This window comes from Bombina bombina, chromosome 3, assembly GCF_027579735.1.
Source record: "Bombina bombina isolate aBomBom1 chromosome 3, aBomBom1.pri, whole genome shotgun sequence".
NCBI classification, from domain to species: Eukaryota; Metazoa; Chordata; class Amphibia; order Anura; family Bombinatoridae; genus Bombina; species Bombina bombina.
Genome location: NC_069501.1, coordinates 712,017,450 through 712,034,659, shown reverse-complemented (window position 1 = coordinate 712,034,659; position 17,210 = coordinate 712,017,450). Strand labels below are relative to the sequence as shown.

Here is a 17,210-nt window from a genome sequence, read left to right as displayed (position 1 = left end):
CAGTACTCTAGACAGCACTTTTTTATTGGTGGATGAATTTATCCACCAATCAGCAAGGACAACCCAGGTTGTTCACCAAAAATGGGCCGGCATCTAAACTTACATTCTTGCATTTCAAATAAAGATACCAAGAGAATGAAGAACATTTGATAATAGGAGTAAATTAGAAAGTTGCTTAAAATGTCATGCTCAATCTGAATCACAAAAGAAAAATTTTGGGTACAGTGTCCCTTTAAGAATAAAGTGCATATACGTTTTAGTCACTTTGTCAAAAAATGCACATGGTTAAGTCAGGGGCCCCAAAATTTCTAGTGGTGGCCCTGACTGTGGTGGATCAAATCATCCAAATACATAGTTACAACACACTTGGTAGCCTTGTCATGCTATGTTGTAACTATTTTATATAGATTCAATAAAGTTTATGTTTTTATATTATTGCACACAGGTAGTGTTTGTTACTATCTGTTAGGAATCTATTTATAAGTATGTCTATTTAGTATACGAGACTATTTAGGCAGCTAACGTCAATATCATTTTTTTAATATGGTTAATTGCAGGATACAGATATTGTACCTATTAATTATGGTGTTTGAACTGCAAGAAAAGTAATGCTTAGCTCCCTTGTATGTGAATGTGAGGCCTCAGAGAAGGCCGGTGGTACAGCCAATTTGGAGTTAGGTAGATATGGTCAACCCTATCAAGTGCACACACACACAGTCACAAGAGAGTCATTTAACATACATGAGTAATTTAATCACACTCGCCTAGATTACGAGTCTTGCGTTAGCCTTAAAAAGCAGCGTTGAGAGGTTCCAACGCTGCTTTTTAACGCCCGCTGGTATTACGAGTCTGGCAGGTACAGGTGTACCGCTCACTTTTGTTCCGCGACTCGAGCATACCGCAAATCCACTTACGTCAATTGCGTATCCTATCTTTTCAATGGGATTTTCCTAACACCGGGATTACGAGTCTTGGAAAAACAGAATTTATGCTTACCTGATAAATTACTTTCTCCAACGGTGTGTCCGGTCCACGGCGTCATCCTTACTTGTGGGATATTCTCCTCCCCTACAGGAAATGGCAAGGAGAGCACACAGCAAGAGCTGTCCATATAGCTCCCCCTCTGGCTACGCCCCCCAGTCATTCGACCGACGGTTAGGAGAAAAAAGGAGAAACTATAGGGTGCCGTGGTGACTGTAGTGTATAGAGAAAGAAATTTTTCAAACCTGATTAAAAAACCAGGGCGGGCCGTGGACCGGACACACCGTTGGAGAAAGTAATTTATCAGGTAAGCATAAATTCTGTTTTCTCCAACATTGGTGTGTCCGGTCCACGGCGTCATCCTTACTTGTGGGAACCAATACCAAAGCTTTAGGACACGGATGAAGGGAGGGAGCAAATCAGGTTACCTAACAGAAGGCACCACGGCTTGCAAAACCTTTCTCCCAAAAATAGCCTCCGAAGAAGCATAAGTATCAAATTTGTAGAATTTGGCAAAAGTGTGCAGAGAAGACCAAGTCGCTGCCTCACATATCTGATCAACAGAAGCCTCGTTCTTGAAGGCCCATGTGGAAGCCACAGCCCTAGTAGAGTGAGCTGTGATTCGTTCAGGAGGCTGCCGTCCGGCAGTCTCATAAGCCAATCGGATGATGCTTTTCAGCCAGAAAGAAAGAGAGGTAGCAGTAGCTTTTTGTCCTCTCCTCTTACCAGAATAAACGACAAACAAGGAAGAAGTTTGTCTGAAATCCTTTGTTGCTTCTAAATAGAACTTTAAAGCACGGACTACATATAAATTGTGTAACAAACGTTCCTTCTTTGAAACTGGATTCGGACACAAAGAAGGAACAACTATTTCCTGGTTAATATTCTTGTTGGAAACAACTTTTGGAAGAAACCCAGGCTTGGTACGCAAAACAACCTTATCTGAATGGAACACCAGATAGGGTGGATCACACTGCAAAGCAGATGGTTCAGAAACTCTTCTAGCAGAAGAAATAGCAACCAAAAACAGAACTTTCCAAGATAGTAACTTGATATCTATGGAATGTAAGGGTTCAAACAGAATCCCTTGAAGAACTGAAAGAACTAAATTTAGACTCCAGGGAGGAGTCAAAGGTCTGTAAACAGGCTTAATTCTGACCAAAGCCTGTACAAAAGCTTGTACATCTGGCACAGCTGCCAGCCGTTTGTGAAACAAGACAGATAAAGCAGACATCTGCCCTTTTAGAGAACTCACAGACAATCCCTTATCCAAATCTTCTTGGAGAAAAGAGAGGATCCTGGGAATTTTAATCTTACTCCATGAGAATCCCTTGGATTCACACCAACAGATATATCTTTTCCATATTTTATGGTTTGGATGTTCGAATGGACCTTGTACTAGAAGATCCTGTCTCAAAGGTAGCTTCCATGGTGGAGCCGATGACATACTCACCAGGTCTGCATACCAAGTCCTGCGTGGCCACGCAGGAGCTATCAGAATCACCAAGGCCTTCTCCTGTTTGATCCTGGCTACAAGCCTGGGAAGGAGAGGGAACGGTGGAAACGCATAAGCTAGGTTGAACGACCAAGGCGCCACTAATGCATCCACTAGAGTCGCCTTGGGATCCCTGTATCTGGACCCGTAGCAAGGAACCTTGAAGTTCTGACGAGACGCCATCAGATCCATGTCTGGAATGCCCCATAATTGAGTCAACTGGGCAAACACCTCCGGGTGAAGTTCCCACTCCCCCGGATGAAAAGTCTGACGACTCAGATAATCCGCCTCCCAGTTGTCTACTCCTGGGTTGTGGATTGCAGATAGGTGGCAGGAGTGATCCTCCGCCCATTTGATGATTTTGGACACCTCTCTCATCGCCAAGGAACTCCTTGTTCCCCCCTGATGGTTGATGTAAGCTACAGTCGTCATGTTGTCTGACTGGAATCTTATGAATCCGGCCTTCGCTAGTTGAGGCCAAGCCCGGAGAGCATTGAATATCGCTCTCAGTTCCAGAATGTTTATCGGGAGGAGAGACTCTTCCCGAGACCATAGACCCTGAGCTTTCAGAGAATCCCAGACCGCGCCCCAGCCTAATAGACTGGCGTCGGTCGTGACAATGACCCACTCTGGTCTGCGGAAACTCATTCCCTGGGACAGGTGATCCTAGGTCAACCACCAACGGAGTGAGTCTCTGGTCATCTGGTCTACTTGAATCATTGGAGACAAGTCTGTATAGTCCCCATTCCACTGCTTGAGCATGCACAGTTGTAATGGTCTTAGATGAATTAGAGCAAAAGGAACTATGTCCATTGCTGCAACCATCAACCCTACTACTTCCATACACTGAGCTATGGAAGGCTGCAGAATAGAGTGAAGAACTTGACAAGCGTTTAGAAGCTTTGACTTTCTGACTTCTGTCAGGAAGATCTTCATTTTTAAAGAATCTATTATCGTTCCCAAGAAGGGAACTCTTGTCGACGGAGACAGGGAACTCTTTTTTACGTTCACCTTCCACCCGTGAGATCTGAGAAAGGCTAGAACAATGTCTGTATGAGCCTTTGCTTTGGAAAGAGACGACGCTTGGAATAGAATGTCGTCTAGATAAGGTGCCACTGCAATACCCCTTGGTCTTAGAACCGCTAGAAGGGACCCTAGCACCTTTGTGAAAATCCTTGGAGCAGTGGTTAGCCCGAATGGGAGAGCCACGAACTGGTAATGCTTGTCCAGAAAGGCGAACCTTAGGAACTGATGATGATCTTTGTGGATAGGAATATGTAGATACGCATCCTTTAAATCCACGGTAGTCATAAATTGACCCTCCTGGATTGTAGGTAAAATTGTTCGAATGGTTTCCATTTTGAACGATGGAACTCTGAGAAATTTGTTTAGAATTTTTAAATCCAGAATTGGTCTGAAAGTTCCCTCTTTTTTGGGAACTACAAACAGATTTGAGTAAAACCCCTGACCTTGTTCCACAGTTGGAACTGGGTGCATCACTCCCATCTTTAACAGGTCTTCTACACAATGTAAGAATGCCTGTCTCTTTATTTGGTTTGAAGATAAGTGAGACATGTGGAACCTTCCCCTTGGGGGTAGTTCCTTGAATTCCAGAAGATAACCCTGAGAGACTATTTCTAGTGTCCAGGGATCCTGAACATCTCTTGCCCAAGCCTGAGCGAAGAGAGAGAGTCTGCCCCCTACAAGATCCGGTCCCGGATCGGGGGCTACCCCTTCATGCTGTTTTGGCAGCAGCAGGCTTCTTGGCCTGTTTACCCTTGTTCCAGCCTTGCATTGGTTTCCAAGCTGGTTTAGTCTGGGAAGCGTTACCCTGTTGTCTAGAGGCTGCCGAGTTGGAAGCCGGTCCGTTCCTGAAATTGCGAAAGGAACGAAAATTGGACTTATTCTTAGCCTTGAAAGGTTTATCTTGTGGGAGGGCATGGCCCTTTCCCCCAGTGATGTCTGAAATAATCTCTTTCAATTCTGGCCCAAAAAGGGTCTTACCTTTGAAAGGAATATTAAGCAATTTTGTCTTGGAAGATACATCCGCCTACCAAGACTTTAGCCAGAGCGCTCTGCGCGCCACAATTGCGAACCCTGAATTTTTCGCCGCTAACCCCGCTAACTGCAAAGCGGCGTCTAAAATAAAGGAATTAGCTAATTTAAGTGCGTGAATTCTGTCCATGACTTCCTCATACGGAGTCTCCCTACTGAGCGACTTTTCCAGTTCCTCGAACCAGAACCACGCCGCTGTAGTGACAGGAATAATGCACGAAATAGGTTGAAGGAGGTAACCTTGCTGTACAAAAATCTTTTTTAAGCAAACCCTCCAATTTTTATCCATAGGATCTTTGAAAGCACAATTGTCCTCAATAGGAATGGTCGTGCGCTTGGCTAGAGTAGAAACCGCCCCCTCGACCTTAGGGACTGTCTGTCATAAGTCCTTCCTGGGGTCGACCATAGGGAACAATTTCTTAATTATAGGAGGAGGGACAAAAGGTATGTCTGGCTTCTCCCACTCCTTATTCACTATGTCCGCCACCCGTTTGGGTATCGGAAAAGCATCAGGGTGCACCGGGACCTCAAGGAACTTGTCCATCTTGCACAATTTTTCTGGGATGACCAGATTGTCACAATCATCCACAGTAGATAGCACCTCCTTAAGTAATGCGCGGAGATGCTCTAATTTAAATGTCACAACATCAGGTTCTGCCTGCTGAGAAATTCTTCCTGTATCAGAAATTTCCCCATCTGTAAAACCCTCCCTTACTGCCACTTCAGATTGGTGTGAGGGTATGACAGAAAAATTATCATCAGCGTCCTCCTGCTCTACAGTGTTTAAAACAGAGCAATCGCGCTTTCTCTGAAATGCTGGTATCTTGGATAAAATATTAGCTATGGAGTTATCCATTACTGCCGTCAATTGTTGCATAGTAACAAGCATTGGCGCGCTAGAAGTACTAGGGGTCGCCTGCGCGGGCATAACTGGTATAGACACAGAAGGAGATAATGTAGAACTATGTCTACTTCCTTCATCTGAGGAATTATCCTGGGCAACTTTTACTATTTGTGACAGTATTGTCCTTACTTTGTTTGGACGCTATGGCACAATTATCACACATATTTGAAGGGGAAACCACATTGGCTTCCATACATACAGAACATGATCTATCTGAAGGTACAGACATGTTAAACAGGCTTAAACTGGTTAATAAAGCACAAAAACCGTTTTAAAACAAAACCGTTACTGTCTCTTTAAATGTTAAACAGGGCACACTTTATTACTGAATATGTGAAAAACTATGAAGGAATTATCCAATCTTTACACCACAGTGTCTTAATGCATTCAAAATATTGCACCCCAATTTTCAAGCTGTTAACCCTTAAAATGTGGAAACCGGAGCCGTTTTTAATTTTAACCCCCTTACAGTCCCAGCCACAGCCTTTGCTGCAACTTCACCAATCCCAGTGGGGTATATGATACCAAATAAAGCATTCTAGGAACGTTTTTAGTGGATTCCAGACCCTCACACATGCAGCTGCATGTACTGTACTCAAAATTAACTGCACAGTAATGGCGCGAAAATGAGGCTCTGCCTACTACAGAGAAAGGCCCTTCCTGACTGGGAAGGTGTCTTAACAAGTGCCTGGTGCTAAAAACGTTCCCCAATGATATAAAAGTGTGAAATTCAACTTCAAACTGCATATAATACTTAAATAAAGCAATCGATTTAGCCCTTAAAAGTGTCTACCAGTTTATAGCCCATAATAAGCCCTTTATTCTGTTTGAGACTAAGAAAATGGCTTACCGATCCCCATGAGGGAAAAATGACAGCCTTCCAGCATTACACAGTCTTGTTAGAAAAATGGCTAGTCATACCTTAAGCAGAAAAGTCTGCAAACTGTTCCCCCCAACTGAAGTTCTCTCATCTCAACAGTCCTGTGTGGGAACAGAAACTGATTTTAGTGACTGCTGCTAAAATCATAATCCTCTTACAAACAGAACTCTTCATCTCTTTCTGTTTCAGAGTAAATAGTACATACCAGCACTATTTTAAAATAACAAACTTTTGATAGAAGAATAAAAAACTACAACTAAACACCACATACTCCTCACCATCTCCGTGGAGATGCTACTTGTTCAGAGCGGCAAGGAGAATGACTGGGGGGCGTAGCCAGAGGGGGAGCTATATGGACAGCTCTTGCTGTGTGCTCTCCTTGCCATTTCCTGTAGGGGAGGAGAATATCCCACAAGTAAGGATGACGCCGTGGACCGGACACACCAATGTTGGAGAAAAGTGAGTGGTAGACCCTCTCCTCTCAAGACTCCTACCACATTTAAAAGTCAGTAGTTAAGAGTTTTATGGGCTAATGCCGTAACATAAAACTCTTAACTAAAGTGAAAAAAAGTACACTAACACCCATAAACTACCTATTAACCCTTAAACAGAGCCCCCCCCCCCGCACATCGCAAACACTTAAATAAATGTTTTAACCCCTAATCTGCCGACCGGACATCGCTGCCACTGTAATAATTATATTAACTCCTAAACCGCCGCACTCCCGCATCGCAAACACTAGTTAAATTTTATTAACCCCTAATCTGTCGTCCCTAACATTGCCGGCACCTACCTACATTTATTAACCCCTAATCTGCCGCCCCCGCCACTATATTAAATGTATTAACCCCTAAACCTAAGTCTAACCCTAACCATATTAACCCCCACCTAACTTAAATATAATTTAAAATAATCTGAAAAAAATTACAATTAAATAAATTATTCCTATTTAAAACTAAATACTTACCTATAAAATAAACCCTAAGCTAGCTAAAATATAACTAATAATTACATTGTAGCTATCTCAGGGTTTATTTTTATTTTACAGGCAACTTTGTATTTATTTTAACTAGGTACAATAGTTATTAAATAGTAATTAACTATTTAATAACTTCCTAGTTAAAATAAGTACAAATTTACCTGTAAAATAAACCCTAACCTAAGTTACAATTAAACCTAACACTACACTATAATTAAATAAATTACCTAAATTAACTACAATTAATTACAATTAAATTAAATAAACTAAAGTACGAAAAAAACAAACACTAAATTACAGAAAATAATAAAATAATTACAAGAATTTTAAACTAATTACACCTAATCTAATCCCTCTAATAAAATAAAAAAGCCCCCCAAAATAATAAAAAGCCCTACCCTATACTAAATTACAAAGAGCCCTTAAAAGGGCCTTTTGCGGGGCATTGCCCCAAAGTAATCATCTCTTTTAACTGTAAAAAAAAATACAATATCCCCCCCCACCATTAAAACCCACCACCCACACACCCAACCCTACTCTAAAACCCCCCAATACCCCCTTAATAAAACCTAACACTAACCCCTTGAAGATCACCCTACCTTGAGACGTCTTCACCCAACCGGGCAGAATTGGTCCTCCAGATGGCCAGAAGTCTTCATCCGATCCGGGCAGAAGAGGATTTCCAGACGGGCAGAAGTCTTCATCCAGGCGGCATCCTCTATCTTCATCCATCCGGAGCGGGTCCATCTTCAAGACATCCGACGCGGAGCATCCTCTTCCATTCGACGACTAACACTAAATGACGGTACCTTTAAGTGACGTCATCCAAGACGGCGTCCCTTCAATTCCGATTGGCTGATAGAATTCTATCAGCCAATCGGAGAATTAAGGTAGAAAAAATCCTATTGGCTGATCCAATCAGCCAATAGGATTAAGCTTGCATTCTATTGGCTGATTGGAACAGCCAATAGAACGCAAGCTCAATCCTATTGGCTGATTGGATCAGCCAATAGGATTTTTTCTACCTTAATTTCCGATTGGCTGATAGAATTCTATCAGCCAATCGGAATTGAAGGGACGCCATCTTGGATGACGTCACTTAAAGGTACCGTCATTTAGTGTTAGTCGTCGGATGGAAGAGGATGCTCCGCGTGGGATGGCTTGAAGATGGACCCGCTCTGCTCCGGATGGATGAAGATAGAAGATGCCGCCTGGATGAAGACTTCTGGAGGTCCTCTTCTGCCCGGATCGGATGAAGACTTCTGGCTGTCTGGAGGACCACTTCTGCCCGGTTGGGTGAAGACGTCTCAAGGTAGGGTGATCTTCAAGGGGTTAGTGTTAGGTTTTATTAAGGGGGGATTGCGTGGGTTTTAGAGTAGAGTTGGGTGTGTGGCTGGTGGGTTTTAATGTTGGGGGGGTATTATATTTTTTTTACAGGTAAAAGAGCTGATTACTTTGGGGCAATGCCCCGCAAAAACAGAATTTATGCTTACCTGATAAATTACTTTCTCCAACGGTGTGTCCAGTCCACGGCGTCATCCTTACTTGTGGGATATCTCTTCCCTAACAGGAAATGGCAAAGAGTCCCAGCAAAGCTGGCCATATAGTCCCTCCTAGGCTCCGCCCACCCCAGTAATTCGACCGACGGACAGGAGGAAATATATATAGGAGAAACCATATGGTACCGTGGTGACTGTAGTTAGAGAAAATAATTCATCAGACCTGATTAAAAAACCAGGGCAGGCCGTGGACCGGACTACACCGTTGGAGAAAGTAATTTATCAGGTAAGCATAAATTCTGTTTTCTCCAACATTGGTGTGTCCGGTCCACGGCGTCATCCTTACTTGTGAGAACCAATACCAAAGCTTTAGGACACGGATGAAGGGAGGGAGCAAATCAGGTTACCTAAACGGAAGGCACCACAGCTTGCAAAACCTTTCTCCCAAAAATAGCCTCCGAAGAAGCAAAAGTATCAAATTTTAAAATTTGGCAAAAGTGTGCAGTGAAGACCAAGTCGCTGCCTTACATATCTGGTCAACAGAAGCCTCGTTCTTGAAGGCCCATGTGGAAGCCACAGCCCTAGTGGAGTGAGCTGTGATTCTTTCAGGAGGCTGCCGTCCGGCAGTCTCATAAGCCAATCGGATGATGCTTTTAAGCCAAAAGGAAAGAGAGGTAGAAGTCGCTTTTTGACCTCTCCTTTTACCAGAATAAACAACAAACAAGGAAGATGTTTGTCTGAAATCTTTTGTAGGCTCTAAATAGAATTTTAGAGCACGGACTACGTCCAAATTGTGTAACAAACGTTCCTTCTTTGAAACTGGATTCGGACATAAAGAAGGTACAACTATCTCCTGGTTAATATTTTTGTTAGAAACAACCTTAGGAAGAAAACCAGGCTTAGTACGCAAAACCACCTTATCTGCATGGAACACCAGATAGGGCGGAGAACACTGCAGAGCAGATAACTCTGAAACTCGTCTAGCAGAAGAAATTGCAACCAAAAACAAAACTTTCCAAGATAGTAACTTAATATCTATGGAATGTAAAGGTTCAAACGGAACCCCTTGAAGAACTGAAAGAACTAGATTTAGACTCCAGGGAGGAGTCAAAGGTCTGTAAACAGGCTTGATCCTAACCAGAGCCTGAACAAATGCTTGAACATCTGGCACAGCTGCCAGTCTTTTGTGTAGTAAGACAGATAAAGCAGAGATCTGTCCCTTTAGAGAACTTGCAGATAATCCTTTCTCCAAACCTTCTTGTAGAAAGGAGAGAATCTTAGGAATTTTTATCTTATTCCATGGGAATCCTTTGGATTCACACCAACAGATATATCTTTTCCATATTTTATGGTAAATCTTTCTAGTTACCGGTTTTCTGGCCTGAACCAGAGTATCTATCACAGAATCTGAAAACCCAAGCTTCGATAGAATCAAGCGCTCAATCTCCAAGCCGTCAGCTGGAGGGAGACCAGATTTGGATGTTCGAATGGACCCTGAACAAGAAGGTCCTGTCTCAAAGGTAGCTTCCATGGTGGAACCGATGACATATTCACCAGGTCTGCATACCAAGTCCTGCGTGGCCACGCAGGAGCTATCAAGATCACCGAGGCCCTCTCCTGATTGATCCTGGCTACCAGCCTGGGAATGAGAGGAAACGGTGGAAATACATAAGCTAGGTTGAAGGTCCAAGGTGCTACTAGTGCATCTACTAGAGTCGCCTTGGGATCCCTGGATCTGGACCCGTAGGAAGGAACCTTGAAGTTCTGACGAGACGCCATCAGATCCATGTCTGGAATGCCCCATAATTGAGTTATTTGGGCAAAGATCTCCGGATGGAGTTCCCACTCCCTCGGATGGAATGTCTGACGACAAATCTGCCTCCCAGTTTTCCACACCTGGGATGTGGATCGCAGACAGGTGGCAGGAGTGATCCTCCGCCCATTGAATTATTTTGGTCACTTCTTTCATCGCCAGGGAACTTCTTGTTCCCCCCTGATGATTGATATACGCAACGGTCGTCATGTTGTCTGATTGGAACCTTATGAATCTGGCCTTTGCTAGTTGAGGCCAAGCCCTGAGAGCATTGAATATCGCTCTCAGTTCCAGAATGTTTATCGGGAGAAGAGACTCTTCCCGAGACCATAGACCCTGAGCTTTCAGGGATTCCCAGACCGCGCCCCAGCCCACTAGACTGGCGTCGGTCGTGACAATGACCCACTCTGGTCTGCGGAAGCTCATTCCCTGGGACAGATGTTCCAGGGTCAGCCACCAACGGAGTGAATCTCTGGTCTTCTGATCTACTTGAATCATTGGAGACAAGTCTGTATAGTCCCCATTCCACTGTTTGAGCATGCACAGTTGTAATGGTCTTAGATGAATTTGTGCAAAAGGAACTATGTCCATTGTTGCAACCATCAACCCTACTACTTCCATGCACTGCGCTATGGAAGGACGAGGAACAGAATGAAGAACTTGACAAGAGCTTAGAAGTTTTGACTTTCTGACCTCTGTCAGAAAAATCCTCATTTCTAAGGAATCTATTATTGTTCCCAAGAAGGGAACTCTTGTCAACGGAGACAGAGAACTTTTTTCTATGTTCACCTTCCATCCGTGTGATCTGAGAAAGGCCAGAACGATGTCTGTATGAGCCTTTGCTTTTGACAGGGACGACGCTTGTATTAGAATGTCGTCCAAGTAAGGTACTACTGCAATGCCCCTCGGTCTTAGAACCGCTAGAAGGGACCCTAGTACCTTTGTGAAAATCCTTGGAGCAGTGGCTAACCCGAATGGGAGGGCCACAAACTGGTAATGCTTGTCCAGAAAAGCGAACCTTAGGAACTGATGATGTTCTTTGTGGATAGGAATATGTAGGTACGCATCCTTTAGATCCACGGTAGTCATAAATTGACTTTCCTAGATAGTGGGTAGAATCGTTCGAATGGTTTCCATCTTGAACGATGGTACCCTGAGAAATTTGTTTAGGATCTTCAAATCCAAAATTGGTCTGAAAGTTCCCTCTTTTTTGGGAACTACGAACAGATTGGAATAAAATCCCATTCCTTGTTCCTTTATTGGAACTGGGTGTATCACTCCCATCTTTAACAGGTCTTCTACACAATGTAAGAACGCCTGTCTCTTTATTTGGTTTGAGGATAAGTGAGACATGTGGAACCTTCCCCTTGGGGGTAGTTCCCTGAATTCCAGGAGATAACCCTGAGAAACTATTTCTAGCGCCCAGGGATCCTGAACATCTCTTGCCCAAGCCTGAGCAAAGAGAGAGAGTCTGCCCCCCACTAGATCCGGTCCCGGATCGGGGGCTACTCCTTCATGCTGTTTTGTTAGCAGCGGCAGGCTTCTTGGCCTGCTTACCCTTGTTCCAGCCTTGCATCGGTTTCCAGGCTGGTTTGGGTTGTGAGGCATTACCCTCTTGCTTAGAGGATGCAGAATTAGAGGCCGGACCGATCCTGAAATTGCGAAAGGAACGATAATTAGACTTATTTTTGGCCTTGAAAGGCCTATCTTGTGGAAGGGCGTGGCCCTTTCCCCCAGTGATGTCTGAAATAATCTCTTTCAATTCTGGTCCAAATAGAGTTTTACCTTTGAAAGGTATGTTAAGCAATTTTGTCTTGGATGACACATCCACTGACCAAGACTTTAGCCAAAGCGCTCTGCGCGCCACGATAGCAAACCCTGAATTTTTCGCCGCTAATCTAGCTAATTGCAAAGCGGCATCTAAAATAAAAGAGTTAGCCAACTTAAGTGCGTGAACTCTGTCCATAACCTCCTCATATGGAGTCTCTCTACTAAGCGAGTTTTCTAGTTCCTCGAACCAGAACCACGCTGCTGTAGTGACAGGAACAATGCACGAAATGGGTTGTAGAAGGTAACCTTGCTGTACAAAAATATTTTTAAGCAAACCCTCCAATTTTTTATCCATAGGATCTTTGAAAGCACAACTATCTTCGATAGGAATAGTAGTGCGTTTGTTTAGAGTAGAAACTGCCCCCTCGACCTTAGGGACTGTCTGCCATAAGTCCTTTCTGGGGTCGACCATAGGAAATAATTTCTTAAATATAGGGGGGGGGGAACAAAAGGTATGCCAGGCTTTTCCCACTCCTTATTTACTATGTCCGCCACCCGCTTGGGTATAGGAAAAGCGTCGGGGTGCACCGGAACCTCTAGGAACTTGTCCATCTTGCATAATTTCTCTGGAATGACCAAGTTGTCACAATCATCCAGAGTAGATAACACCTCCTTAAGCAGTGCGCGGAGATGTTCTAATTTAAATTTAAATGTCACAACATCAGGTTCAGCTTGTTGAGAAATTTTTCCTGAATCTGAAATTTCTCCATCTGACAAAACCTCCCTCATGGCCACTTCAGATTGGTGTGAGGGTATGACAGAACAATTATCATCAGCGCCCTCCTGCTCTGCAGTGTTTAAAACAGAGCAATCGCGCTTTCTCTGATAAGTAGGCATTTTGGATAAAATATTTGCTATGGAGTTATCCATTACAGCCGTTAATTGTTGCATGGTAATAAGCATTGGCGCACTAGATGTACTAGGGGCCTCCTGTGTGGGCAAAACTGGTGTAGACACAGTAGGAGATGATGTAGTATCATGTTTACTCCCCTCATCTGAGGAATCATCTTGGGCAATTTCATTATCTGTGGCAGTACTGTCCTTACTTTGTTTGGACGCTATGGCACAATTATCACATAAATTTAAATGGGGAGACACATTGGCTTTCATACATATAGAACATAGCTTATCCGAAGGCACAGACATGTTAAACAGGCTTAAACTTGTCAACAAAGCACAAAAAACGTTTTAAAAAAACCCCGTTACTTTCTCTTTAAATTTTAAACAGAAAACACTTTATTACTGAATATGTGAAAAAATATGAAGGAATTGTTCAAAAATTACCAAAATTTCACCACAGTGTCTTAAAGTATTAAGAGTATTGCACACCAAATTTCAGAGCTTTAACCCTTAAAATAACTGAACCGGAGCCGTTTACAAATTTAACCCCTATACAGTCCCAGCTATAGCCTTTGCTGAGACCCAACCAAGCCCAGAGGGGAATACGATACCAATTGACGCCTTCTAGAAGCTTTTCCAGCAAATTTCAGATCCTCACACATGCATCTGCATGCCCTGCTCTCAAAAAACAACTGTGCAGTAATGGCGCGAAAATGAGGCTCAGTCTACAACTAGGAAGGCCCCCTGACTGGAAAAGGTGTCTAACATAGTGCCTGCCGTTTAATAAACGTTCCCCAAGTTTATAAATGCGAATTGTCAGCATAAATATGAATAAAATGCCCAAATAAAGCAATCGATTTAGCCCATAAAAATGTCTACCAGTTTTTTAGCCCATATTAAGCCCTTTATTCTGTTTGCTTGACTAAGAAAATGGCTTACCGGTCCCCATGAGGGGAAATGACAGCCTTCCAGCATTACATGGTCTTGTTAGAAATATGGCTAGTCATACCTTAAGCAGAAAAGTCTGCTGTTTCCCCCAACTGAAGTTACTTCATCTCAACAGTCCTATGTGGAAACAGCAATCGATTTTAGTTACTGTCTGCTAAAATCATCTTCCTCTCACAAACAGAAATCTTCATCCTTTTCTGTTTCAGAGTAAATAGTACATACCAGTACTATTTTAAAATAACAAACACTTGATAGAAGAATAAAAACGACATTTAAACACCAAAAAACTCTTAACCATCTCCGTGGAGATGTTGCCTGTGCAACGGCAAAGAGAATGACTGGGGTGGGCGGAGCCTAGGAGGGACTATATGGCCAGCTTTGCTGGGACTCTTTGCCATTTCCTGTTGGGGAAGAGATATCCCACAAGTAAGGATGACGCCGTGGACCGGACACAATAATGTTAGAGAAAGGCCCTTTTAAGGGCTATTTGTAATTTAGTATAGGGTAGGGATTTTTATTATTTTGGGGGGCTTTTTTATTGTATTAGGGGGATTAGATTAGGTGTAATTAGTTTAAAATTCTTGTAATTATTTTATCATTTTCTGTAATTTAGTGTTTTGTTTTCTTTCGTACTTTAGTTTATTTAATTGTAATTAATTATAGTTAGTTTAGGTAATTAATTTAATTATAGTGTAGTGTAAGGTGTAATTGTAACTTAGGTTAGGGTTTATTTTACAGGTAAATTTGTACTTATTTTACCTAGGTAGTTATTAAATAGTTAATAACTATTTAATAACTATTCTACCTAGTTAAAATAAATACAAACTTGCCTGTAAAATAAAAATAAATCCTAAAATGGTTACAATGTAACTATTAGTTATATTGTAGCTAGCTTAGGGTTTATTTTATAGGTAAGTAGTATTAAATAAGAATAATTTAGTTAATAATAGTAATTTTATTTAGATGTATTTAAATTATATTTAAGTTAGGGGGGTGTTAGGGTTAGGTTAGACTTAGATTTAGGGGTAAATAACTTTATTATAGTGGCGACGACATTGGTGGCGGCAGATTAGGGGTTAATAAGTGTAGTTAGGTGGCGGCGACATTGGGGGCGGCACAGTAGGGGTTAATAAATAAAAAGTAGGTGTCGGCGATGTTGGGGGCAGCAGATTAGGGGTTCATAGGGATAATGTAGGTGGCGGCGGTGTCCGGAGCGTCAGATTAGGGGTGCTTAGACTCGGGGTTCATGTTAGGGTGTTAGGTGTAGACATAAAAAGTATTTTCCCATAGGAATCAATGGGGCTGCGTTAGAAGCTGAACACTGCTTTTTTGCAGGTGTTAGTTTTTTTCCAGCCGATTCTCCCCCATTGATTCCTATGGGGAAATCGTGCACGAGCACGTTTTACCAGCTCACCGCTACAGTAAGCAATGCTGGTATTGAGGTGAGGTGTGTCGAAATGGAGGCGCTGGTTCACTTCGTTGGTAACTTTATTCTTCTTCCTTTCTCATCGATTAGGTGTATTCCTGTACTGAGTACAAGGAATTGTGCTGAGATATCAAATCGAAGCACCTAAATAAGGTGTGTATATACTCACAGTATATATTTTGAACGACCGTCTCTCTCCCAATGTAAAAATACGATTTCACAGGTTCTCTGGTAAAAATTAAATATTTTATTTTAGCCCAACACGTTTCAACGGACCCAGCCTTCTTTATCAAGAGCAATAAAAGTGCTTTGGTTTATAAAGTACTTTTATTGCTCTTGATAAAGACGGCTGGGTCCGTTGAAACGCGTTGGGCTAAGATTCCTTGTACTCAGAACAGGAATACACCTAATCGATGAGAAAGGAAGAAGAATAAAGTAACCAAAGAAGTGAACCAGCGCCTCCATTTCAGCACACCTTATCTACTTACACAGTTTTTCAGGAGAAACTGTGGGACGGCTGCGGTTCAGATTTTAAGAGGAAAGTATCAACCCATATTGTACATTTCTCTGTATGTGTTAGCTTTGGTATTGAGGTGAGATGTGGAGCTAAATTTTGCTCTCCGCTCACTTTTTTTTGTGGCTAACGCCGGGTTTAAAAAACCAGCATTGTCTTAAGTGAGCGGTGAGAAAAAAATGCTCGTTAACACCGCACACCATTACCGACAAAAACTCGTAATCTAGCCGTTTGTTTTTAGTAGTACAAACAGACATATTTACCTCTAGATATCAAAAACCTACCTAATTAAGCCCTTGGTTGCATTAAAATATGCAAAACATTAATTTATCCCCTTAAAATGTAGATCACTGTTGTGTGTGCTACTAGCAACCAAATGTATCTAACTGTTGTTACCTTAGCAATGTATGTTGCCTCTCACTAAAACAAAATCATGCGCAGGAAAAATAAGAGAAGGAGAGTGCAGGGCCTGGCTGCTCCACACCAAAGGCAAACATTAGAAAAGACTGTGCATGTCTCAAAAAAAGAGGGGAAATGCATCAAAGGTGAAGCCCACACACTGCTGGGAACACTCTACATGGAATACTTGTCAAGACCAGCCTTCATCCATTCATTGCTCTAGAAAAAGTCTGGAGACGTTAAATAACAGCCAAGGGGGAGACAATACTAAATGGACTCTTCCTTTAACAACTGATTGTAATATTGTTGGATCAAGCAAAAGATGCAAAGCTGTTTTTTCTATCTTCATTGGATGCAAATATTTCCTTTTGTTGCACAATGACCCTTAGCTTTTACTACGGAGACAACAAAAAAGTGGAAATAAATATGATCTCTCTGAGGTATTTATAAGGAAAAAAAAGAGAATTGCAGCCTTCAGAAAGGTTCTTACTATCCAATTGGGTGCAAAAAAAGCAAAAAATATGAAATCTTTATAAGCTGTCACAACATTGAAAAAGAGAAAAGCTTGATTAAATAAATACATGGAATTAAGAGGAGGTGATAGAAAAAGAAGAGATGAATGAGACAGAAAGGGAGGAATATAGGCA

At 42.3% G+C, this 17,210-nt stretch overlaps 1 protein-coding gene across 7 annotated transcripts in view; it reads right to left on the bottom strand.

Annotated features, from left to right (window-relative positions):
* Positions 1-17,210, bottom strand: part of NF1 (neurofibromin 1) — a 1,508,106-nt gene that overhangs the window by 596,917 nt on the left and 893,979 nt on the right. The gene's annotated exons all lie outside the window — the stretch shown is intronic.